The following is a 27,284-nucleotide window of genomic DNA, read 5'->3' as shown; positions in this document are numbered from 1 at the left end:
TCTATCAGATTAAATCCAAGCACGAGCGCTTTATCCTATTCTTCCTCGTTCTACCAAAAATCAAGGTAAATTATTCTATCAAAATCTTATAATTTTTATATTAGATGTATTTTTGATGCATGCATGATTATTTAAAATTTGATTTATAATCAAATGCATATTTTAATATCTGCATGAATTAAATACCTATTTTGAATGACAAGATTTCAAATCTTATGAGTTTGGATCAAATTTTGATAAGTACTATGGTCAAGACTTTGATAATTTTTATTTCGATAAAAAGAATTTTGTATAGTATGTTGATTTTTGAAAGATTTTGTTGTGCAAACTTTGTAAATAAAAAAGGTGCAATAAGGCATCCATTTGCTTTATGAGTCATGTCTACACACAAACTTAATTTCTGCCTTCACAGGCGTGTGCTCGTTTTACCAGAACAAATGTTGAATGGGCTGGGTACATATGACCTTAGTGTTTATTTTAAAATAGTTATTGGGCTATTGAGCCTAGTTTTGAAATTATTAAACTCCTATAAAAGAACCCTTCGGGTCCATTCTTGTCATTGCTTACCCAGGAAGGGGTAGTGGTACATGCATGAGTGACATTATTATGATGATAATTTTTGGGAGCAATAGATTCTCTGGGGCCTTCTGTCACTCGGGTTGAGGAGGCCGAGACCAACGGGTCTCAGACTGCCGCAGTCAGTGGTTGCATCTGATTCGCCTGTTTGCTTGCCATTGCCAAGAATCTTTCTGGTCATTGACCGCTCGCTTGGGAGCCCGTTTCATTCAGGTATCCAGATAATCCACAATAAAATAATATACCCCTGAAATACTTAGTCTGAGATTGGAGTGCCCTTCACCATACCAGAAAAATGTTAAATATTGAAACAATAACCTTTTCTTTCACAGAATTTGATATGAAAACATGCCTTGTTGATATAACACATAATCATGTTTTAAATTGTTTTAAATTACCATGTTTTTTTTTAAATTATTTTAAATTGCATAATTGTTCTTGAATATATGAATTTTGATTTTTATTTTTTTTGAAATTATGCTTAATATTTGAATTGTATGATTTTGATTAATAGCTTACCTGACTGTCATAAGTCTGACCCCATTTTATGGGAATTTCAGGTCCGGATATGGATTAGGCTATATTACAGTGGATGTTGGACAAGCGCGGCATCGAAGAATCCAGATTCTCAGGATCCTGAGATTAATTTAGGATTTATTTTAAATTTAATCCTAAATGTTTTAATTTTTGAACCTTGTGAAAAAGACTATGTATATAATGTTGGTGTAAAATTATTGTTGCTCTTATTCTGATTTGTGGAATGTGACGTGCCTAAGGTTTTAAATCGGAAGCCAAAAACCGTTTTCGCTGTTCATTTGAAAAGAAAAGAAAATTTTTAAATTTTTACTCATTTTTAAAGGTTTTAAAACCTCGGGGCGTTACACCTGATCCGAGAAGTTTCAAGTCTTGGACTGGGTCCGACCTTGATTCGGTCAGGGATTCGAATCCAACCCAAGATCCGGTTGGACTGGGTTTCGATCTAGATCAAGTTTGGATCGTGGGATTCGACCCAAGATTCGATTGGATCAAACATGCACTGAGTCCATGTCTGGACTGAGTCCATGTCTGGACTGTTTGGCCTGATCCACGACCTAAGACCAAGTTGGATCGGGTCTGGATTGTGGGGTCCAACCCGGGTTTCAGTTTGGATAGGGTCTGGATCCATAATAGATTTTTGGATTGTGGGATCTGACCCAGGACCCATTGAGAATGAATTTGGATCTAAACTGGGTCGGATCTAGTCCAAAACTGGATCCATGCACTGTTTACCCCTTTTAAAGAACTAAACCAGTTTTGTGACCAATTCGAGGCATTCCGAGATTGGTTCAGAGCCTTTTATGACCGGTTCCAATAAGTTTTTCACTGGTTCCTTTATGAAAAGACCCTATTTTCTTATATTTGAGAACATGGGTTTTCTTATTCAGTTTCAGAGGTTTATAGGCTTTAGTACATATTTTAGATTTGTTCAGCTATTTTGGGACCGATTCAGGGCCATGGTTGACCAGTTCGAGGTTATTTTAAATCGGTTCAGGGTATTTTTTGATTGGTTGCAATACTTGGACCCCAGGTATTACCTATAGCATATTTTTGGTATTTTCTCATGCTTTATGTGCATTTATTATCATGAATACATGACTTTTGCTTGACTCATGCATGCATTTTATGTTATTTTCAGTTATCCATGATATTTAAGCATTAATTATGACTAAATTCATGACATATGTGATGTATTTCATCCAAATTTTATTTATGCATATGGAACGAAACATAAATTTATGTTTTTGATGCTATAATACATAGTTTGCCATTAATATACATGTATTATCATGTATGCATGGGCATGCTCTATAATACAAATATGTTTGCGGTAAAAGATTTTGATTAACTAACTCATGCAATCATCAAAGTGATTTGAGTTATGTTAATTGATGATTCTTTGGACCGTGTTAAGATTCAATATTGTGATTGTGTGTGACTTTATGAAACAATGATTCTACCAAAAGGAAGGTCATTGTGTTTCAAATTCACACAGGGTTTAATAGTAGGTGTGTATACTAGTCCATGAAACATGTTAGTACCCAAAGGTATAATGCTGAATTGCCTCTGGTTATATAATCTTTTATTTTCACCAATTGAAGTCAATTCCTTATGAATTAAAGAGTCAAAGCAACTTTGAGTATTATTGTTTTTACTAAAATGGAATGATAATGACCCTATTATACTTGTCTCAGAAAAGATGAATAATAAATGGTCTCAATTTTACCTTTTCAACATGAGTCTTGTTTGAGCATTTATATAGTTTTTTCCTTTCATTCTTGCCATACCAGATTCACTGATCATTGATGGTTCTAATAATATCTCTATCTTAGATAAATCTATTTTTTTGGATTAGAAAGAAATAATATTATTCACTTTGGGTTACATGAACCTAGATTTGACTCTTAGAATTGACAAACCTCTCACTTTTATAGAGTAGAGTATAGCTTATTAGAAGGCTACCTCTGAGAAGTGGGAGTGCTCGAATAGACTTAGCATGTTGCTTTTATAATCAAAAGTGACTAAGAACATTCTAGGCATCATCCCTCATCGCAGAGCAGTAAAAGAATTCTTTGGAGCTATTGAGACTCACTTTGTCAATTCTAATAAAGCTAGGACTAGTACCCTGATGTCCAAGTTGGTGTCTATGAAATATTCTGGTGACAATCACATCCGACATCACATCTTGAAAATGAGAAACATTGTATCGTAGTTAAATGACATGAAGTTTACCATTTCAATCTCTTTTCTAATCCATCTGATTTTGACCTCGTTGCCTACTAAATACAGACCCTTCAAAATCTCTTACAATACACATAATGATGAGTGGTCATTCAATGACCTCTTGACTAAGTGTGTGGAAGAGGAAGAAAGATTGAAGGGTAAGAAGGTGTCATGTGCACATATGACTTCTCATAAGAAAAAATATAGATTGGGGGCAAAGAATGATTTTTTCAAGAAGAAGAATAAGAAGAAAACCTCTGAAGAAAGTTTCAACTCTCAAGCAAAAGCCAAATCCCAAGCATGAGGTTCTTCTATAAAATGCTTCTTCTACAAGAAGAAGGGGCATACGATGAACTACCTGAAGTATAAGAAATTACTCGAGAATAGAGGTAATGAGTCATTCATTTCTCATGAGTGCAATTTAATCCATGTTTCATTGCACAATTGGTAGATTGATTCTGGTGTCATGGTGCACATTGTCAACTCTTTGCAGACATTTCTAAATAAAGGGGAACCAACAGAGTATGAAAGAAGCATCTTCTTAGAAGACAAGATGCGTTCACATGTCAAGAATGTTGGGACCTGCAAAATTGTGTTGGAGTCTGGATTTATTTTGGATTTAGTTTATACTTTTTATGTTCCATCATATAGTCAGAAGCTCATTTCTATTCTAAAACTTGACAAGTTTGGGTTTGCATTTAATTTTGAAAAGTTCAAGCTTATTATTGTTAAAAATTCCATTTATGTTGGTTCTGCATATGTGTGTAATGGTTTGTATCATTTGAAAACCAAATTCTAAATCCAAGAATCTCACTTCGATGAGAATACAATGATTGACAATAAACGTAGTCTAAAGGATTATCAATCCTACTTGCTTTGGTATTGAAGGTTAGGACACATCTCGAAAGAGAGAGTCCAAAGACTTATGAAAAAAGGGATTCTTGGATCTCTTTATTTCACGAAAACTGAATAATGTACTGACTACATAAAGGCTACACAATGCAAAACATATAAGAAAGATGCCAAATACAGTATAGAAAATTAAAGATAATGCCTGTGGATGTTTGTGGGCCTTTTTCTCTGTGTTACACACGTGAAAAATATTTTATCACTTTTATAGATGATTATTCATGGTATATGTATCTCTACTTATTATTTGAGAAATCTGAAGTCTTTCGAGTTTTCAAGGACTTCAAAAAAGAAGTAGAGAAAAAGACTAGTGAAATTATTAAATTAGTTAGGTCAGATAGAGGTGGAGAATATTATGGCTTTTTTATTAAGATGTGACAAAAAGAAGAGCCATTAATGCGGTTCCTAAAAGAGGAAGACATTGTACCTCAATACACTATGCCTAATAGTGCTTACCAGAATGACATAGCTGAAAGAAAAAATTGTACGCTTAAGAAAATGGTTCGAGCGAAGTTAAATTACTCAAACCTTCCCATGACCTTATCAGGTGAAGCTCTTAGGACAACAATGAATATATTGAATAAGGTTCCTACGAAGGCTGTCCAAAAGACTCCTTATGAGCTATAGACTGGTAGAAAACCTTCTTTATCATATATATGCATATAGAGATATCCAGTTGAAGCTAAATTGTACAACTCATATATAAAAATCTTTGATCTTAGGATGACTAGTGATTTTTTCATTGGTTATTAAGAAAGATCAAAAGGCTTTAGGTTTTATTGTCCATCTCATACAACACAAATACTAGAAACAAATAAAACAAGATTTTTTGAAAATAGTTTTATTGAGGTAAATGTATTTCAAAGTTTTGAATTTGAGGAATTGCAAGATTTCATTTTCATACCTGCAAAGGAAAAAAGGCCTCAGCTTTTTCGATCATTGTCCATTTGGATGATACTAGTAAAAATCCAGTAAATAACATCAATCCTAAGTATAATAAGTTATTGATGATGATATACAACAATAGGATGCAAAAGTTCATTTTAAACCACCTATAGCACCTGTATGGAGGTCCAAGAGAACCAAAAAATCTGCTATCCATCCTGACTATGTGGTGTATTTACAAAATCTCAATGATTTCATAGACATTGATGATGATCATATAAACTTTGCAAAAGCAATTAAAAGTGAAAGATCAACACATTGGATTATTGCCATGAAAGAAGAGTTTGACTCTATGACAAAGAACCAAGTGTGAGATCTTGTACCTTGACCTGATAGAGTAAGACCTATTGGTTGTAAGTGGGTCTGTACTACAAAGGGTGAGTGGAGAGGTACAAGGCTAGGCTATTTGCAAAGGGATTTACATATACAAAGGACATTGATTATAATGAGACTTTTTCTCCGATCCCAACTAAAGAATCATTGAGAATCATTATGACCCGCATAGCTTATTTTGATTTAGAGTTATATCAAATGAATATAAACATAACTTTGATAAATGAGGATCTGAAAAAGGAGTTATATATAGAACAACCTCCTGGTTTCAGTGTAGATGAGTCAAATAATTTAGTTTGCATATTAAAGAAATCAATCTATGGACTTAAACAAGCCTCCTACCAGTAATATAAAAAGTTCAATCAGGTGATTTTGAACATTGAATTCACTAAAAACATTGTTGATCAGTATATATACCTCAAGGATAGTGGGAGTAAATTCATAATTTTGATTTTGTATGTTGATGATATTCTACTTGCAACTAATGATTTGAGTATGCTACATGAGACAAAATATTTTCTTTTCTCTTATTTTGATATGAAGGACATGGGTAAGGCTGCATATATCCTTGGAATTGAGATCCTTTGTGATAGAACTAAGGGTATGTAATGTCCCTAAAAAATCCAACATTTTAAAACTTTCTCAAACCCAAAATTTTGAGAAAAATTTGAAACTTTTTATTTATTATAAAAATTTGTATGATTCCCGAAAGTAATATGCCAACAAGTTCGTCTATGGCCATATTCTAACCGTTCTAAATACTAGATGACCCACCTGAGCACAAGCACGAGTGTATATTAGCCTCCCAGTATCAGATCCAATATAGAATCATCTATAAATACAAGTTGATTGGGGTCATTACTTTAAGGATTCTCATACATGAAAAAATACGGAAGACAAAATTTATTTAAGGTTTAAAACAATTGAGAAGTTACGTAAAGATTTAAGGTTTCTAAACCATAAGCATAACCATTGCAGAAATAAAAAGGTTTAAGACAATTGAGAAGCCTTCAGCCACGGAGCAACCCGCACTTCGCTTTAGTCCTCCACAAAGTCATTTGCAATGTTGTAGGGCATCAACCGCCTGCCTATAGAAAACCCAAGACTAAACTAGGAGAATACAAATCAAGTTGTAATGGTACAATTAAAGTATGATGATGATGCATTAATTACTCATAATCATAATATATTTTATTATATAAACGCATCATTTATAGGTTTAAAACTCACACTTAAATGCATATAGATGTCATTGAGCTACAGTTCGAAATTTGTTTGAATCAGACTTAAAACGAAAGAGATATTGCATTTTTAGTGAAACGGGTCGGACCTCGGGGCGATACGGGTCATTTCGTATCCAAAAGGGCCATTTGGGCCAAAACGTACCCAATCCAACCCATATTAGCCCCATTCACGAATTCGAAAATATTTGCTAAAACCCCCCTCAAAAAAAGCACCTAGCAATACTTTTTATTTTAATCCTCTTTCTGGAATTTCCAGAAAATGAGGATTTAACTATCAAAATATTGCAAAACCCTAAACAATTTGGTTTTGCCTAGGGATTTCTGCCCCATTTTCTGATACTCACTTCTTCAGCCTCCCTCTCAGCCACCACGCTCCATCCTCCTCTTTCCCTTGGGTTTTTGCTTGAGTTTCTTGCATTTTCTCTTGTTATCGCCCCTTTTTCTTCATTATTTCTCTTCTTTTTTATACATGATCAACATGTGCTCTCTTTTACAGGTGTAGCAAAGGTTGAAGATGCCAATCTTGCTTGGAGTGCTGTCTACTCCAACAAGATCGATCAGTTCTACCTCCATCCGATCCTCTTCCCCATCCGATTGCGAATCGGCTCATCCTCCATCTTCAGTGCACTTCAACCGTGCTACAGCAACAAGAAAAGGGTTCATGGCATTGCAACAACATCATTGAAGATGTGGGACATTTTTTTCCCTTGGCTTAATTCGCTCCCCTTCTACCCCTCCATTTGTCGGACATCCCAATGTGAGGTATGTCTTTTCTCTTTCCCTTCATTTAGTTAAAACCCATGGTGTGCGTGTTATATGCTGTATTGTTTTTGTTGTCGGCATTTTCTGTGTGAATTTCAGCCCTAGTGTAGTGGTTGTGCATATACCAGAACGTGGGATTGAGTGTAGGTCGTGTCTTAGCATTTGTTCTTTTGTCAATTTCTGTGTTGTTTTAATGAATGTCTTATTTAAGCCTAAACCTGCTAGATTGATTCTAGCCGGTGGAAGTTATTTTGTTTAGCATGTTAGTTCAATTGTTTAGCATATGTTCATATACATTTCTGTGTGTTTCAGGAGTTCTTGCTACCGTAGTGTGTTGCATTGTGCTGGGCATCCATTTTATTGATTGGTTGCACCTTAATGTTGAAGCTCGGCTAGAACACTTCTAGCCAATTTATGTGTTTGGATACAGCGAGGGGTACTCAGCAGATTTCTGTGTAGCAATAGGTTGTTCTTAGTTTAGTTACTAATTGATGTGTTAATTTAAGTTAGAATAGTGGTCTTCAATGCTTGTTTTCATTATTTGATTTGAGTGTTTTCCTATAAAGAAGGTAGTGGTTTAGATTTCGGTTTCAGCAACAATTCTGTAGGTGTAATTGCTGATTAATGAACTAATTTAGTTCCTAGTAGCATTGTTCTGTTACATATTAGTTTAATCTAACGTTTCACATTAATTAGGACCATTTCGATTTTAGTTAATCTTTCCTATTACTTAGTGGATTGGCTTTGATTAATGACTGGCGTGTTTATGTTTTTAGTATTCAGTTAGATGTTAATCAGCTAGCTTCATGTATGTTGCATAGCTTTGATATCTTAGGATTAGGATATATATTATTTGCTGTCTCTTGACTTGTTTTAGTATTTGCGGATTTGATCAATCTGAAGGACTTGTCTATGCGGTTTAAGCAGGTTCCAGTTAATAGATAATTAGTTAGTGGTTGTTTGAGTAAGGGATTCTATTATTTTATCTGTCGATCCATGAATCAATACAGTGTTAAATTAGGTCTAATTGATGAAATTGGTTTTTGACAAATGAATAGTGCATTGAATTCAAATCTAGAATGTTACATGGACTTACACTCATTGTTTTCAGTGTTAATTTTATGAGTTTTTCCAATATTATTATTCTATTCTATTTATTAGAGTGTTAACTGTTTGCAAACCAAAATTCAGCTCATTTCGAGTTGATTTGGTTTGCCTTTTTAGCGTTTTGCAAAATCAGTTTTTTCACAATTTAAGATTTCAGTACAAACGATTTCCAGATATTCTATGAACTTGAAACGCTTATATCCGGAGTTTCGGGATGAGTTTTTCAATTCCGTAAAGTCTAACAAATTCATGAGTCTATCAGAAAGAGAGCAAAAGAAAAATCTTTCAAATCGAACTTTTTTTGCTCCTTTCAAATTCACTGTTTGCAAAAACCTATTAGAATCCAATTTTTGCGCTATTCAGGGGCAAAACAGTCATTTTCTCCCTTAATTGATTTTTCGTAGCTTTTAGTGTTTTCTAACATATAGTTAATGAACTAACAATAGTTAGACTAGTTAGAATTAATATGCTTAGTTAGTCTAGTTGATTTTACATTTTCTCTTATTTGTAGTGTAGTTGTAATTTAGTTTAATAATTAGTTCAGAATTAGTGTTATTTTAATTTTTAGAGTTACTGCTGGAATTGTTACTAACTTTTGATTTTCTTTTGTTTAGGTTGATAAGTTAGAAGCATATCAACAAGTGTATTTAAAATGCGAGTGCAGATGCATGTGTGGCAAAAAGATAAAATTACCCCTGACGATCTGGAGAAGACTTAGCAATCTATCTCAGTTCATTTTCATTTTTAGACTGTAATTCAATTAGAATTGTATCGTTAACGTAGATGTAAACTTTTGTGATATTAATAAATTGAAGTTTTAGATTTAATTGTGAATATATCTCGTTCCCTGAGGATTCAACCCGTACTCGCCACATTCATGGAAAGTTGGTTTTTATTATTTTTGGTTGATGATTTTCTAAATGATTTCAATTATAAAATAAGGTTTTAAAAATACCATTGCTAAAAGTCCAACCAAATTTTGGCATCGTTGCCGGGGAACGACGATTATATTATGTTATTTCTGAGATTTCAGTTTATTAATATGTGTTTAGTTAGCTGTTTGTTTTAGTCAGTAGGAATTAACATAGTTAGCAAATATAGGATTCACATGTTGTTTCTCTTAGGATTCACTGAATTGCTTGAGTCAAGGAGTGAATAGACAGGTGAGTTTAGAGAACATAGCTTATGCTTTTCTGTATTTGCTAAAATTATTGATTTAGAATTAGATTTAGATTTATGTTTGTTATTATAATTACTTAGAGTAATCCTGACATAGTTTAGTTGCTTAATGTGTTAGTGCTTTTATTCTGTTCATTGTTTTTCTTGGTGTAACATATATAGGTATATTAGAAATAAAATTATTATTTGTTTTCTGTTTGGTTTTGATCTTTGTTTCAGATTCATTGTTGCCATGCATGAACACCGTTCCATCTGAGTCCAAGTTACCAGACATATAGCACGCCTCCAGAAGCAGACCATTGACCAGATCAGCAGAAAACTATGCATTCGTATATGCATAGTGGTGGTGCGAAGTCAAGTCAATCATCAGCTTCAGAGGCTTGGGCATATCAGGTTGTATCTATCCTTTCTCCCGTATCTATATTCTTGTTCTAGTGTGCATCTACATTGCATTTTTATATCTCTGCATGCCACTAGGGACAGTGTCATTCAAGCATGGGGGAGTGGTTCAGTAGATACACACTACTTTGTCCTGTTTATCATGTTTTAGTAACTAAAACTCATAAATTAGGTGTTTTAGAAATTTTTTTAGCACATATGAATGTTTTTGACATAATCTGACATGTTAGAAATTTTTAGAAGCCCCATGAAGAAATTTTTTTCTGAACCAAGCTAAAAAGAGAGTATTTATGTGAAGTTCAAAGAAAAACTGTATTTGAATGTGAAAAGATAATTTTGAATCACAAAGTATAAGTATGCACAGTTTGAAATAAACTACTAGGTAAATGAAAAATATAAAGAAAAAGCTCGAGCTCAAAAGAGAAGTGCCTGCGTTAGGTTATTTGGATGATTTCACAATCCTGAGTATGATGAGCTCAGATGTTAGTAGCATTTTAATTTCACCCGAAAAGGAGAGTGAAAACTTTGTGAGCCTCGGAAGCTGAGACCAGACACAAGTTGAAGTGTCAGAATCTCATGTCAAAAGGGTAAATGAAGGAAGTCACTTTTGTGCCTAGTTAACGCCCTCGACATACAGATAGTGGTATAAGAAGGCATTAACATTGCACAAGACACAAAAGCAGACCACACACAAGATATCAAATGAAAAAGAAAAGAAAAGAAAAGAAAAGAAAAGAATTGGAAAATTAGAAAAATTGAAAATCCAATGAAAAAGAAAATGAGAGCTTAAATGAAAAGAAAAAAATTCATTACTTAGAAGTACAATGAAAGACTGTGCAGAAAAAAATACAAGTGATGAAAAATGAGCAATAGCATGACAATACACAATTTTCTGAGAAACAATCATAGATAAATGCGATTTTTAGAAGAGTGAAAGAAAGATTTTATCGTGGAGGCATAGAATCTATAATCATGTTCTGAGAATGAAAACTACAAGAAATGTCTGCTAAAATTGATTTCTGGAATTGCCTAGCCTTTTAAAAGAAAATTTTGAATTTTTACATGATTTCTGATGTTTGTGGGTAGCATCTCTACAAACCCTCACGAGACCTTGCTCGTCCATTGCGGTAACTCAGGGGTTTGAAGGGCTTGTTGCATGAGCTAAATGCAACCATGATTCCTACAAAAGTGAGTTAGTTAGTTTAATAAAAGCTTGCATTTTATTTGGGTAGTCCATATCCTCATTGCAAGGGTAGGGTGTATTGCTAGGGACTATCAATTATTCTAGCATGGGGGTATTTGATGATGCATTAATTATTCATAATCATAATATATTTTTATTACATAAACACATCATTTATAGGTTTAAAACTTACACTTAGATGCATATAGATGTCATTGAGCTACGGTTCAAATTTCGTTCGAATCAGACCTAAAACGAAAGAGATATTGCATTTTTAGTGAAACGAGTCGGACCTCGAGGCGATACGGGTCATTTCAGATCCAAAAGGGCCATTTGGGCCCCGGATCTGGGCCAAAACATACCCAATCCAACCCATATTAGCCCCATTCATGAATTTGAAAATATTTGCTAAAACCCCCCTCAAAAAAAGCACCTAGCAATACTTTTTATTTTAATCCTCTTTCTGGAATTTCCAAAAAATGAGTATTTAACTATAAAAACATTGTAAAACCCTAGGCAATTCAGTTTTGCCTAGGGATTTGCACCCCATTTTCTGATTCTCACTCCTTCAGCCTCCCTCTTAGCCACCACGCTCCATCCTCCTCTTTCCCTTGGGTTTTTGCTTGAGTTTCTTGCATTTTCCCTTGTTATCGCCCCTTTTTCTTCATTATTTCTCTTCTTCTTCATACATTTCTGCTCCTCCTTGCTGTGTGCTGATCAACATGTGCTCGCTTTTGCAGGTGTAGCAGAGGTTGAAGACGCCAATCTTGCTTGGAGTGCTGTCTACTCGAACAAGATTGATCAGTTCTACCTCCATCCGATCCTCTTCCCCATCCGATTGCGAATCGGCTCATCCTCCATCTTCGGTGCACTTCAACCGTGCTACAACAGCAAGAAAAGGCTTCATGGCATTGCAACAACATCATTGAAGATTTTTTCCCTTGGCTTAATTCGCTCCCCTTCCACCCCTCCATTTGTCGGACATCCCACTGTGAGGTATGTCTTTTCTCTTTCCCTTCATTTAGTTAAAACCCATGGTGTGCGTGTTATATGCTGTATTGTTTTTGTTGTTGGCATTTTCTGTGTGAATTTCAGCCCTAGTGTAGTGGTTGTGCATATACCAGCACGTAGGATTAAGTGTAGGTCGTGTCTTAGCATTTGTTCTTTTGTCAATTTCTGTGTTGTTTTAATGAATGTCTTATTTAAGCCTAAACCGGCTAGATTGATTCTAGCCGGTGGAAGTTATTTTGTTTAGGATGTTAGTTCAATTGTTTAGCATAAGTTCATATACATTTCTGTGTGTTTCAAGAGTTCTTGCTACCGTAGTGTGTTGCATTGTGTTGGGCATCCATTTTATTGATTGGTTGCACTTTAATGTTGAAGCTCGGCTAGAACACTTCTAGCCGATTTATGTGTTTGGATCCAGCGAGGGGTACTCAGCAGATTTCTGTGTAGCAATAGGTTGTTCTTAGTTTAGTTACCAATTGATGTGTTAATTTAAGTTACAATAGTGGTCTTCAATGCTTGTTTTCATTATTCGATTTGAGTGTTTTCCTATAAAGAAGGTAGTGGTTTAGATTTCGGTTTCAGCAACAATTCTGTAGGTGTAATTGCTGATTAATGAACTAATTTAGTTCCTAGTAGCATTGTTCTGTTACATATTAGTTTAATCTAACATTTCACATTAATTAGGACCATTTCGATTTTAGTTAATCTTTCCTATTACTTAGTGGATTGGCTTTGATTAATGACTGGCGTGTTTAAGTTTTTAGTATTTAGTTAGATGTTAATCAGATAGCTTCATGTATGTTTCATAGCTTTGATATCTTAGAATTAGGATATATATTATTTGCGGATTTGATTAATCTGAAGGACTTGTCTATGCGGTTTAAGCAGGTTCCAGTTAATAGATAATTAGTTAGTGGTTGTTTGAGTAAGGGATTCTATTATTTTATTTGTCAAGCCATGAATTGATACAGTGTTAAATTAGGTCTAATTGATGAAATTGGTTTTTGACAAATAAATAGTGCATTGAATTCAAATCTAGAATGTTACATGGACTTACACTCATTGTTTTCAGTGTTACTTTTCTGAGTTTTTCTGATATTATTATTCTATTCTATTCTATTCATTAGAGTGTTAACTGTTTGCAAACCAAAATCCAGCTCGTTTTGAGTTGATTTGGTTTTCCTTTTTAAAGTTTTGCAAAATCAGGTTTTTCACAATTTAAGATTTCGGGACAAACGATTTCCAGATATTCTACAAACTTGAAACGCTTATATCCAGAGTTTTCTGATGAGTTTTTCAATTCTGTAAAGTTTGACAGATTCGTGAGTCTATCAGAAAGAGATCAAAAGAAAAATCTTTCAAATCAAACTTTGTTTGCCCCTTTCAAATTCACTGTTTGCAAAAACCTATTAGAATCCAATTTTTGTGCTATTCAGAGCAAAACAGTCATTTCCTTCCTTAATTGATTTTCCGTAGTTTTAAGTGTTTTCTAACATATAGTTAATGAACTAACAATAGTTAGACTAGTTAGAATTAATATGCTTAGTTAGTCTAGTTGATTTTACATTTTCTCTTATTTGTAGTGTAGTTGTAATTTAGTTTAATAATTAGTTCAGAATTAGTGTTAGTTTAATTTTTAGAGTTACTCCTGGAATTGTTACTAACTTTTGATTTTCTTTTGTTTAGGTTGATAAGTTAGAAACATATCAACAGGTGTATTTAAAATGCGAGTGCAGATGCACGTGTGGCAAAAAGACAAAATTACGCCTGGCGATCAGGAGAAGACTTAGCAATCTATCTCAGTTTATTTTCATTTTTAGACTGTAATTCAATTATAATTGTAACGTTAACGTAGTTGTAAACTTTTGTGATATTAATAAATTAAAGTTTTAGATTTAATTATGAATGTATCCCGTTCTCTGAGGATTCGACCCGTACTCGCCACATTCGTGGAAAGTCGGTTTTTTTTATTTTTGGTTAACGATTTTCTAAATGATTTTAACGATAAAATAAGGTTTTAAAAATACCATTGCTAAAAGTCTGACCATATGATTCCCATCATTAAAAATGAGTGTCACCACATCAAAACATGCACATAATATTCAACCATATTTATCATCATTCATTTCATGGCATTCATAATTGCATAAGTTGTATCCATAAAACTTAAACTCACATTGATTTATATTCATGATATTAAATATTACATTCCTTCATATCCATGACAAGTGTTCATATAAATAAATGAGAATTCATAATTTATATCATGCTTTGAAGTGAAGTAAAATACAACAGTTCATGAAGATGTAAACTTTTACTTTCTTTATCTTCAAAGAGCATACTCATGTCCAACTCATAACTATGATATGTATTATCTAAATCATTAATTTCAATGTCCATTCTCAAAATATTTATGCACCTTTGCATTCAGATATATATATGGAACATGCCCTGATTCAACCTTTTTCGTGTGCCTCACACATACAAGCACCTCATGTGCAACAACCAAGCTCGTGGCTTGCATCAATAGGTCAATCACATGACCAACATAAACATGTCTTTTTTATTCATATATAACAATTTATATGAAATAGCCATGCAAACCTTAGTCATCTTTACATGTTCACATCCATATGTTTATGCATATGATAACAATGATTTTAAAAAATCTAATTCATTATTTCTCTTGTTTATTCAGATTCATCTGGTACAAAAGAGGGTATAGACATCTAGCAACAACCATAAGAATATTTATTATTCTATGTATTTTAATTTTCCTCCTATGACTTAACTGGTTCTTTTCCGAGCGATTCAACCCGGCAATGCAGCGGTTGGAAGAATGAACCCATGAATATTTATTATTCTATATATTTTAATTTTCCTCCTATAGCTTAACAGGTTCTTTCTCGAGCAATTCAACCTTTCAACGTAGCAGTTGGGGTAATGGACCCATGGTCCCAGGTCTTGGCCTATGCCAAACCAAAATTGCTGGCAAAAAAATTAGGCATGAATCACCAACTCTGCAGAGCTGTGGTACTGTAAGACTCGTAACTTTTCAACAAAAATTTCTTATAAATTCATGAGGCATTTTGAAGTGAAAATAGCATTTGAACCCGAAAAGTGAATTAAAGCGATTCCTACGAACGAGTTATACTTAGGATATTTGTATCTTCGCAAATATATGCTCAAACAGTCAGAGAGCCATAACTTCCTCCCTGAGTAAAATCAAGAGATTTGTATGAGTCAACTTTCTTAGTTACGTCAATACGAAGAGAATGGCGTACTCAGAAATTTTCAGAAAAAAATCATCGAAAACCCAAAATTTTTGAGAGACCCACAAAAATGTTGCCGAGATCCACAAAAAAATTCCTCAGAAAATATCTTGTGGGACTCATAAAATATTCCATGGAATATTCCATGTGGGCCCCACACAAAGAAGCCTCTTGAAAATTTTTAAAAGCCTAGGGCAAGAAAGGGAAAGCCCTTTCTGGAATTTTTTAGAGAGAAGTTGGGTTTGATCTATAAATAACCCTCCCCACTCTCTTTCTTCTCATAAAAATTGACCCCCCTCTCTTCTCTTCTCTTCTCTCTCTCTATAACCTCCCCTACCTAGCCTAGCCTGCCTGACCTGGTATGAGCTTACCTAACCTGGTCCAAACCTAGTTGACTTGATTTGAACCTAGTTGAGTTTAGTCAAAGTCAAAGTCTCTTTTGATCCCAAATCCAGGTTTGATTTACTTGACCCAGACCCAACCTACTTGGGCTAAGTCTGAACCTGCCTAACCCAGTTGACTTGGACCGAACCTAGTTTAGTTTAAACTACCTGAGTTTAGCAGCTTGACCTGCTCTTCCTCTTTCTTAACTAGGTCAAACTCATCTGACCTAGTCTGACCTCTTAACGGAAGGTTCAAACCTAGTACAAAGCAGTCGATGCATTCCAGAGTCGTTCTTCATCGACCAGAAAGTAAGTTTGCTTCACTGATCCATCTCTTTCAAGTATTTACTGTGTTGTATTATGATATATATTGCGTTTTGAAATAGTATCTTTCCCTAGACCTTGGTTTATACCCTCTAGGACACTTCGGTGTTCACACGCATGCCTTGTGACTATCATCAGATATATATGTTAAATACGCAATATTTGTGTTCTTAAAACTGGTATCTAGCCCTAGTCCTTGGTTTATGCCCTCTAGGACACTTCGATGTTCACGTGAATGTCTTGTGACTATCGTTGGATATTGGTTCTTGTGTATATATGTATTTGAGATTGCCATCATATCAAATGATGCCAAGGCTCCTACTTTCTGCAATTTATATTATGCTTTTAAGATTACTATCGTGTCGAACGGTGCCAAGGCTCCTGCTTTCTGCAATTTACATTATGCTTTTAAGATTTTCGTTGCACTAAACGATGCCAAGACTCATGCTTTTTGTAATTTATATTATGCTTTTAAGATTTCCATCACGTTAAACGATGCCAAGGCTTCTGCTTTTTGCAAATATATATGTATTTGCTTTCTGTAAGTTGTTTAGTTCAATTTCCTTCACCAAACATTAAATATGCACTCATTTATGCCGTCGTATTATAAAGCATAGGCTTCTGCTTATATTATATATAGTGCGTATAAATGAGCGTTCAAATAGAGATCAACTCCAAAATTGCCAATGTGATCCCATTGCCGCTCCTCGATCAAGATTATGCTTGATGAATGAATCCCATATTGAAAAGGCTTCACCTTTATGCAAAACCACTTTTTCGTAAAAACCTAAGTCACATGCACATGGCCTAGCTATGGCCCAAGGTTCCAACGAACCTCGATGGATGTGAAGTACGCACAACAGTGCACATCTATATCTGAGTTAAGCATAGCGATTTTTTCGTCAAAAGAGGAGAAATGCTACCAAATTTCTGAAAAGATGCTCACCGAAATTAAAAGAGATGCACGCTTTCTTCGTCAAAGAGAGGAAGTGCTGCTAAATTTTTTGGAGAAGCTCAACAAAGCTCAGAAAGAACGTGGCATGTTACTCCGTCATACAAAGAAGGTGTTGCCCAAGTTCTATCAATTATTTTCTATAAAGTAGAAAGGGTTATCACACTTCTGCCATCAAAGCAGGGAAAGTGTTGTCGAAATGGTTGGCAAAAGAATTGCCTGAACCAGTTGAATGACATGAGGATTTCCTATTGTCAGAACGCTGCTAGAATGACTCATTCTCGTATTCGTTTGTAAGGGCACTTTACTCATAAGGGCCAGAGAGCCAGAGTAGTTATTGCGCCTTGACTAGGCCAAGTACTCATTGCAATGATATATGCCAAGCAGTCGATCTGTTGAGATCATGTCGTATGCATGCTCATTGAGATACTATTACACAACTAGACTCGTAAGGGCCGAAGAGCCGAAGTACATTGTCCACCTGAAAGAGGTGAGGTGCTCGTGATGACCGTTGATGCCGAAAGCAGAGTCAAGTATGCATATGAATAAGACTTAAGGTCGCATGAACCCCGTGGTTGATGACTATGTTAGGGGAATATGTGAACACCCTAATTTTTTCAAAAATTTCCTTTTTGTCCTTGGTACCCACCTTTTGAGCAATTAGGTCAATTTCTATTCATTTCTCAGATTTATATCCTTGTTGAAGATCCAAAATCCAATTTCATTTTCTATATTTGACCCGATCTCAGATCCAGATCTGATACCCGAACCCAATTCTGAGTCCAAATCTTCTATTTTTCAAAAATCAAAAAAATCAATTCTCGGTATTGGCTCAGGTATTTGGTCCGGACCCAACCTCATTTCATTTCCTTAATTCAAGATACAAACTCGATATTTTCTCAAAACCTCGAATCCAGACCCATTTCGAAACCCAATTTTTAAAAATTAAACTTTGTTATTTAAAAAAAAACTCTTTTTTTGTAAAATCCTCAAGATTACGAATTTAATATTTTTGTAAGGCTTTCGAAAACCTTTTCTGGATCCCATCTTTTAAATCCCTCGTAGTTTTAGGTTTTTCTCTCAAAAACATAAAAGACAAATCTCAGAAAAGTAGATTTTACCCTCCCTTTTTAAAAAACCTTGTAGAGAAGCCTTATTTTTTAAAATATTTAGAACTCAAAGGACCCATTTTGAAACTTTTGTAACGGTCTCCCCCATTATAAACCAACGCAGAGGGGAGACCTTCTCATCCATCAACCACCTGTGAACACCCCAATTTTTTCAAAAAGTTCTAAAATTCCCTTTTTGCCCCTAGCATTCACCTTCTGAGATATTCAGAAGGGCAATTGTGTCAACTTCCATTCATTTCTCAGATTCACTGGTTGAAGATCCAAAATCCAATTTCATTTCCTATATCTGACCCAATTTCGGATCCTGATCAAATATCCAAATCCAATTATGAGTTTGATTCTTCATTTTTTTAAAATTTAAAAATACAAAATCAATTTTCTGAATAGCTCAGACATTTCATCCAGATCCATTTTGAAAAATCAATTTTTAAATAAATTTCATAAACTCTCATTTTACAAAAACCTCAAATTTTAGAAAAAGCAAATATTTTATAAAAACTTCTAAAAACCTTGTTTGGACCCCATCTTCTTTAAGTCCCTCTTAAAATCCCATTTAAAATTAGGCTTCTCTTTCAAAAATGCAAAATAAAGTTTTTATAAATAGCTTCATCTCCTTTTCTGAAAAAACTTTGTAAGTAGAACCATCATTTTGAAAAAAAACTCTTTCAAAAATTGTCATTCTAAAATTCTTTGAAAGTTGAAGGACCCATTTTGAAAAACCTCTAACGGCTTCCTCTTATAAAACGACCCGCAGGGGTCGATCATCTTCATCCATTCTCACCCTTCCATTGCCTTCTTCCTTCCTCTCGCAAGCCTCTCCCTTATATCCTTCCACTTTTCCTTCTTCTCCTTCCTCATCAGTAGAGGACATTCATCCAGTGGTGAAACAAGAGAGAACTCCCTCAACCTTGTGCCAATTCACGGTAAGTCATTCTCTAATCCTCAGATCATACTTATGCATTAGTTTCCTTTATGCTGCATTTTACATTTATGCATCTCACCTTTGCATTGTGATTTTTTTATCCTTTTCTTTCAATTGCTCTTCAGTTTTCCATTTCTTTCATTATTTCATATCCTTGTATTTCTCCTTTCTCTGCATAATTGTATCCATCATTTATGATGTTGCATCGATTCGATTAACATTGGCATTTGCATCTTTGTGCATACGTATTCGACACCATGCTCATCCATTTCCTCTATCCATTCACCCCTTTCTCACACATCCACTGTTATCGATTGATCAAACACAGATCTGCAAGCTCTCTAGCTTCATATCTCTGTCGAGATCTGGTTCCATCCTGGCCCAACATCCTCTATTGTTTCATTGCATATCCTGTTCTTAGGCATATCTGAGCATCTTCATTTTGCTTTTATTTCTGTATATTAATTCTTGCACCATATGTCCTAGTTTTGATTCACACTTTCTGTATTCCATCCATGTGTTAACTGATCTGCATTTCATCATTCATATCTACCCGGATCGGTGGCCCACATCAAGATCATCTGTGATTCCCAATTTGCAGATGATCATTGATTTCCCTCTGCCAGACACTGTGCAACGTGGCTCATTTTCACCATTTCTAAGGCATTCACCATTGAACAACATACCCCTTTCAAGTATAAGGGGTGCCTTCATTGATGTGAATCTAACCTCCATATGGTAGCCTTTTGTGTATGCATTATTCTCTGTCATATTGCCCTTTAGCATTTCATCCACTCAGCATTCACCCGCGTAGTGTCCCTCATGGGGGTGGTGTATTAACAATCGCATTGGATCTGCATCGGTCCTATTTCATTGAGAACTTCTTAGATCTTCACTGGAATGGGTTCAACGTTGCAAACGTCAAAACCAATCAGAGCTGATTCAAGGGTGATGTTTCAATCTGAAGTCTCACAAATACAATTCAGCATCTGATCATAATTCAATAACATTCCACCACTGTACATCTCTTTCTATCCAATGTTGTTGCATCATACAACCTCCCAAGCAACCATACACATTCCCCTATAACCCCTCTGTGCTTTCATGTCTCACCAGCTCATCCATCTCACTTCATTCAAATGGTAATTGGCTTGCTGCTCAGAGCTTGGATAATCAGATACTGATATATAATACAAGAGAGAGTTTTCAGCTGAACAAGAAAAAGAGATTCGCTGGGCATATTGTTGTTAGGTATGCTTGTCAGGTAAATTTCTCACCTGATGGATGGTTTGTTATGTCTGGAGATGGGGAAGGTAAATGCTGGTTTTGGGACTGGAAGAGTTGCAAAGTTTTCCGAATTCTAAAATGTCATGAAGGTGTATGCATCAGTTGTGAGTGGCATCCTTTGGAGCAAAGCAAAGTTGCTACATGTGGCTGAGATGAAATGATCAAGTACTGGGACTGATGTCTATGCTGGTGGGTTGAGTTCAAGGTCATATCAGTGCCCTTCCAAAGTTTTGAAAAAAAAAGGGTGTCCAGTTGAGCCTGTCCAATGGTGAGAAAGTTGGAACAAATTGTGTCGTGTAAGCATCTGGATGCAAAGTAGTCTGTTGTACTTGTGTTCAAAATTCGTAGGATGTCAGTCTTACCATTTCCTTTCCTTCAGTTATGATTTCTTTTAAAGTGTTATTAGTGCCTGTTTCTGTTAGAATGAACTATTGAATGGTTACTCCATATGAAAAATAGTAAATAGTAGTTGGTGGAGTCTGATGAGATGCTTACTGGATTCTATGAAGTTGTATACTCACTTGCAACAACAACAATTATTTTCACTGTAGCACGACTTGTTGTGTCTTCATAGCACAACAGCCCTATGGGCTGCTGTGGCTTCCTATGTGTTCATGGCACAACAACCTTAAGGCTGATGTGGTTTCCTATGCTTTCATAGCATACTACCTATGCATCCATAACCACCAGTGGACTTACTCTGCACACCTTTATATCGCCTGTGCATCCATAGCACAGCAGCCCTATGGACTGCTGTGATTTTCTGTACCTTCATAGCACACCTCCAGCTCACTGTTTATCACCACCTCCACCATACAACACACCCTTCACCCTCACTCATTGTTTATCATCACCTACTGTATCTCCACATCACAACACTCCACAATGTACAACATTGTGGCAGCTTCACTAGAGCCATATAATGCATCATCTTAGCCTCCTTTCCTGCACATAATTCACTCCCTTGTCCAACTGCTTCCTGGTTCCTGTTTTTAGAAGTCACAGTTCCTACTTATCATTACATATGCATTCTAATATACAATTTTTTTTATTAGCTTAAGGCATTGCATATATCCTCATTAAGTCTAAAGGCATTGCATATGCCTTCTCATGTAGATCTTCATTAGCCTAGGCATGACCATATGCATGTGGGTCTTTGACATAGTATTTTCTATATTCTTCTATGTTTTGCATTTTGCTTTGTGCTAACTCAGTTTTTATAGGAAAAATGCGGAAAATGTTGATTTCCCTTCCTAAATTAGGAATTTTATTACTTCAATTTCAATTTGAAGTTGTAATAATTTGATATTAATGAGAAGTTTTATCTTTTCAACTTAGAATAGAATGTATGAGTATATAGTTCTCATAAATTGCTTGTGACATCTCATTTTTACCTTTATTTCAAAAACTCATAATGGTGAAACACGAATGACACGTGCACCTTTCTAATAAGAGGTAAATAACCCTAAGTAAATGATCCACATTTATGGCCATAGTCAAAATGTGAACAATACTTAGGATTTTTATCTTTTATGGAATAACATTTGATTTCCATCATATTTTTCTGAAATATTCTTTTATTCCTTTATCAGAATTTAAGATGTGAATTAACTTGAAATATATTTGTAGCCATAGTCATGGATATATTAAAAGTTAAGTTTATTTTAAATCCTGTAGAGGCACAAAAATTTATTTTATTCTTTATTAGAATTTAAATATAGATTAGATTATAATATGTGTGTGACCATAGTCATGAATATATTATGATTTAATCTTATTTCAATTCTATTAAAGAATAAAATATACTGTTAAATTTCAGTCTTTAAATAAATTTCAAAGCATTCATCATTTAGGATAGAATTGCATTCTTTCTATTTTAAACCATCTTCAAAATTCTAAGTGATTTTTGAAATAAACTTTCAAAAATACAGTTTTCATTTCTAAAAATTCAAAATCATTTTAACTTTCATTTATAAATTCAGATTTATTCTTTTATTCTCAAATCCATTCAGCTTCAAATGTTATTTCCAATTTTCAATTCTCATTTCTAAATTTCACATTTTAAATTCCATTCAAATTCTTTGTTTCTATCCCAAATTTTTGAATTCTATCATAGATTCAATTTCAAATTCTGAGTTTTAATTCAACTCCAAGTCAGAATTTTGAAATTCATTTTAAAAATTCAAATCAAATTTTGAGATTTACTTTGAATTTCTAAGTCAATCTTTGAAATCAATTCAATATTCCAATTTCAAAATGCAATTTAACTTTCATATTCCATTCTGATTTCAAATTCAAAATCCAATTTCAAATCCTAACCTCAATTTCAAAATCCAATTTCAAAGTTTATTTTAAAATTCCAGATTTCCAATTTCTAAATTCATTCTTTAAATTCCTATTTTAATTTCAGACTCTAATTTCAATTTCCAAATTCATTTCTAATTTCAAAACTAAACTTCAATTCCAAAATAAATTCAAAATTCTGATTTGAATTTTCAATCCAATTTCCCAGTTCAATTCTGATTTCAAAATATCAAATCGAATTTCAAAGTCAATTTCAAATTCCAATTTGAATCCAATTTCCATTCTAAACTTTAAATTTCAAACTCCAAATTCGATTTTGAACTTAAAGTTCAAAATTCAATCTTTTCCAACTTCATTCTTCTCCAAATTCTATTTTTCAAATCTTCCCTTTTAATTCAAAGTTTCAATTTCAGAAACTCTAAAAATCCCAATTCTATTTTAACCTTTGATTTCAGTTGCAATCTCAACTTCCAAGTTTAAAATTTCCTTTTCAAATCTCCAATTCACTTCAAATTCCAAGTTTAGATTCAAAATCCAGTTTTCCAAAATAAGTTCAATTTTTGAACCATTTCTTCAAGGATATTTTCAAACTTATTTCAAAATCACTTGAAAAAGTCTAAAATTTCTGAAGCATTTCTCAAAAGCATACATCTTTGCATTTTCATAAGCACAAGCATGATTCAATATGCATTTTAGGTTTTTAGAATAATCACTTAGACAAAATTAAGCAAGGAAAAAGGCATGAATTCGATCCTTGGTTCAATTACCCTTGGTAAAGGCGCCAGGCACGGTTGAACCTCGTATCGACGAGCAAATCCCATCTCTCCATTTTTTTCCGCAAATTTTCAAAAATAGAGGTGAGGTAATTTTTCAAAATCTTTTTCAAATAAAGGTCAAGTGAGACCTTGCAAAAGAGTTTCCTTCCTCCTTTCTTTCTCTCTCTTCTTTCTTTCTTTCTTTTTTTTTCCTTCAAAAAGGGAAAAGGGTAGAAAGGGAAAAGAAGAGGAAAGCGAGGAAAAGAGATTTTTTTTTTGCAACGATCACACCACCATCTTGCCTCATCAATCTCTCATCTTCGCATCTTCCTTCTCCCCTTTTCCCTTTTCTTCTCTCCCTTTTCTCTGTATTCCTTTTTCTCAATTGGTGGAGATCGGTCCAACCCTCAGCAACCTTCGGAGAAAGAGCTTCTCTCCTCCCAAGCTATACACGGTTGGAATTGTAAGAAGAATTAATGACCGGATCATGAATCATGATCATGACGAATTACAATGCAAGCTTCTTGGAGTTGAATTTAAGGGTCTAGGATGACAATGCTCAAAATGGAATATGTTCACATAACAGTCTGGACACCTTCAGCTGACAGGGATGAATATGTTGAAATTAAAAGATATAAACTCATGTTTTCTTCTATCTTCGCTTGCTCGTCATAGCATTTTAGTACAACATTGTATTGCAATGATTCACCTTCACTTGCTCAGGATAATACTTTGTCATAGTCATTCATTGCACCTCTGTATTTGCTGAGTCATTAGCATCTCATTACAACATATAGTAGTAGCATCGTGTATTTCTAGGTATCTACTGATCCTATCGGCTTGTTCATCAACACAACATCTATTTTATTATATCTGCTACAAAAATACATAATACCATTTACACCAAAATCTGCATCATTAATCTCGTTCCAGCTGCATCCCCTTGTGTATCATTCTATGGTATCACTGCATTATACAACACTTCACTACCTGTATATTTCCTACAACTACATGCTATTCATCTGCCATTGTGACATGGTCACTGATAGGTAGTTTGGCTTGTTAATATTGGATCTTCAGGGCTAAGCTAACATCTGTGATTATTGTACTAACCATGTGTTATACCCTGAAAAATCCTTTCTTAAATCAGTCTGCAGACCCGGTGGTTTTATACCTACATGCTTTTGTGCTTCTTAATGTTGGGCAAGAATCAGAAGACGGTAACAGATGGCCTCCTTTGTGGTCAAAACCAGACTTTGTTGATTCTTTTGTGTTTATGGATCATTTTCAGAATCCTGAAGATGCTGCACACCGTTTTTGAACCAATTTGTTGTGCTATGTGCTATCGATCTGAGTAATCATTTTGCAGGGACCAATTTGTTAATCAAGTTGTTGTGATTATGTGCAAATCACTTGTCTATTTTATTTATTGTTTAAGGCTTACTACTATTTTCATTAACCTTTGCATATTAGCTAATCTTTAGTATGCACATCATTGCATTAGTATATTAATCTATATACAAATGCAAGCACTAATTACAACACAGTATCTGTGTCACTTTCATCGTCTATGTTTACTGTGCATTCACTTCCTGCAGCATCACTCTCACAACATGTTACTTCAGCATACCCTTTGACGTTTTCATAGCCTATTACTCAATACTTTCACAGCATGTTACTTATAGCATATCATTTGACGTTTTCATAGCCTGTCACTTAATACCCTTACAGCATGTCATTTGAACTCTTTGCAGCATATCTCTTGATTCTTTACAGTATATCACTCGGCCCTTCACAGCACCCCCATATTCTACCATAACTTCTTATGCATTCGTAGGCATTTCCCTCAACCTATTGTAACTTATTATACGTTCATATGCAGCCCCTAATCTACTGTAGCTTCTTAAGCATGGCATATGCATCCTTATTGAGCATATGCATATGCAATCCCAGTTTTACAAGCCATATGCATTCTCCATCTTGCATGTATATAGGCATTTCTTCATTTGCATAGGCATTGTACTTAGGCAATTCCATACGCATTTCTTCATATGCATTTCCATTATAGCTTAGGCATAATCATATGTATATTAGTTTTAACATGGCATTTTTGATTTCTTTTCTATATTTTGCATTTCTTTTGCCTTGTGTTATCTTGTGTTTGCAGGAAAGCCTGAAAGATGTTGATTACTTTTCTTAGATTAGCGATTTTAATATTTCAATTTCAATTTAAGACTGTAATAATTCTAGATTAATGAGAATTTCTATTTTTCTATTTAGAATAGAATATATGAGCATATAGTTGTATTTTAAATTCTTATAATTGCTTGTGGCATTTTCTTTTATTTTATTCTTCAAAAAGCACAATGGTGAAACACGAATGACACGTGCACCATTCTAATAAAAGGTAAATAACTCTAAGTATATGATTTACATTTATGACCATAGTCAAAATGCGAACAATACTTAGGATTTTTATCTTTTATGGAATAAAATTTGACCTACACTTTAGGTCCTTTCTGAAAATCATCATATTTTCAAAATGTCTTTTCTTCTTTTATCATAATTCAAAGCAAAGATTAGATCAAGATATATTTGTGGCCATAGTCATGAATATATTGAAATTTAATTTTGCCTTAAATTCTATAAAAGCACAAAAATTAATTTCATTCTTTCTTGGAATTTAAATGAAGATTAAGTTAAAATATATTTATGATCATAGTCATGAATATATTAAAATTTAATCTCATTTCAATTCTATTAAAGAATGAAGTTTGCTTTTAAAAATCCAATTTTAAATAAATTCTTTCAATGCATTCATCATTTTGCATCATCATTTGCCATCTTTTCAAATTATTTCAAGTCATTTCTAAAATTCTAAGTGATTTTTGAAATAAATTTCAAAAATACAAATTTCATTTCCAAAATTTTAAAAATCATCTTTAAACTTCCTTTTACAAATGCAGATTTACCTTTTATTTCTCAAATCTATTCAGTTTTAGATCTTATTTCAAATATCTGATTTTAGATCCTTATTTATGAACTTCACATTTTTTAATTTCAAATATTCAATTCTTTACTTCTTTTCAAAAATGCAAATTTTGAATTCTATCTTCCATCTCAAATTCAATTCTGAATTTTATTTCAATATCCAATCAAAGTTTGAAATTCACTTCAAAGTTCCAATTCAATTTCCAAATTCAATTCTAATTTTAAACATCAAATCAGATTTCAGAATTTCTTCAAAATCTCAATTCCAATTCTCAAAATCGATTTCAAGTTCTATTTCAAATTCAAAACTTTCAAATTCAAACTTTCAAAATTCCAAATTTTGAATTCATTTTCATCACAAATTCAATTTCAAATTTTGAATCTTATTCCAAATTCTCAATCTAATTTTGGAATTCACTTTAGATTTCCAATTCAAAATTCGAATCTGATTTCAAACATCAAATCAAATTTCAGAATTGCTTTAAAGTCTCAACTTCTAATTTCCTTTTCAATCTCAAATTCACTTCATTCCCAAGTTTTTGGATTCAAATTTCAATCT

This window comes from Nuphar pumila, chromosome 1, assembly GCF_984573655.1.
Source record: "Nuphar pumila chromosome 1, dmNupPumi1.hap1.1, whole genome shotgun sequence".
NCBI classification, from domain to species: Eukaryota; Viridiplantae; Streptophyta; class Magnoliopsida; order Nymphaeales; family Nymphaeaceae; genus Nuphar; species Nuphar pumila.
The sequence above is the reverse complement of the archived record's forward strand: the minus strand, read 5'-3'. Positions refer to the sequence as shown.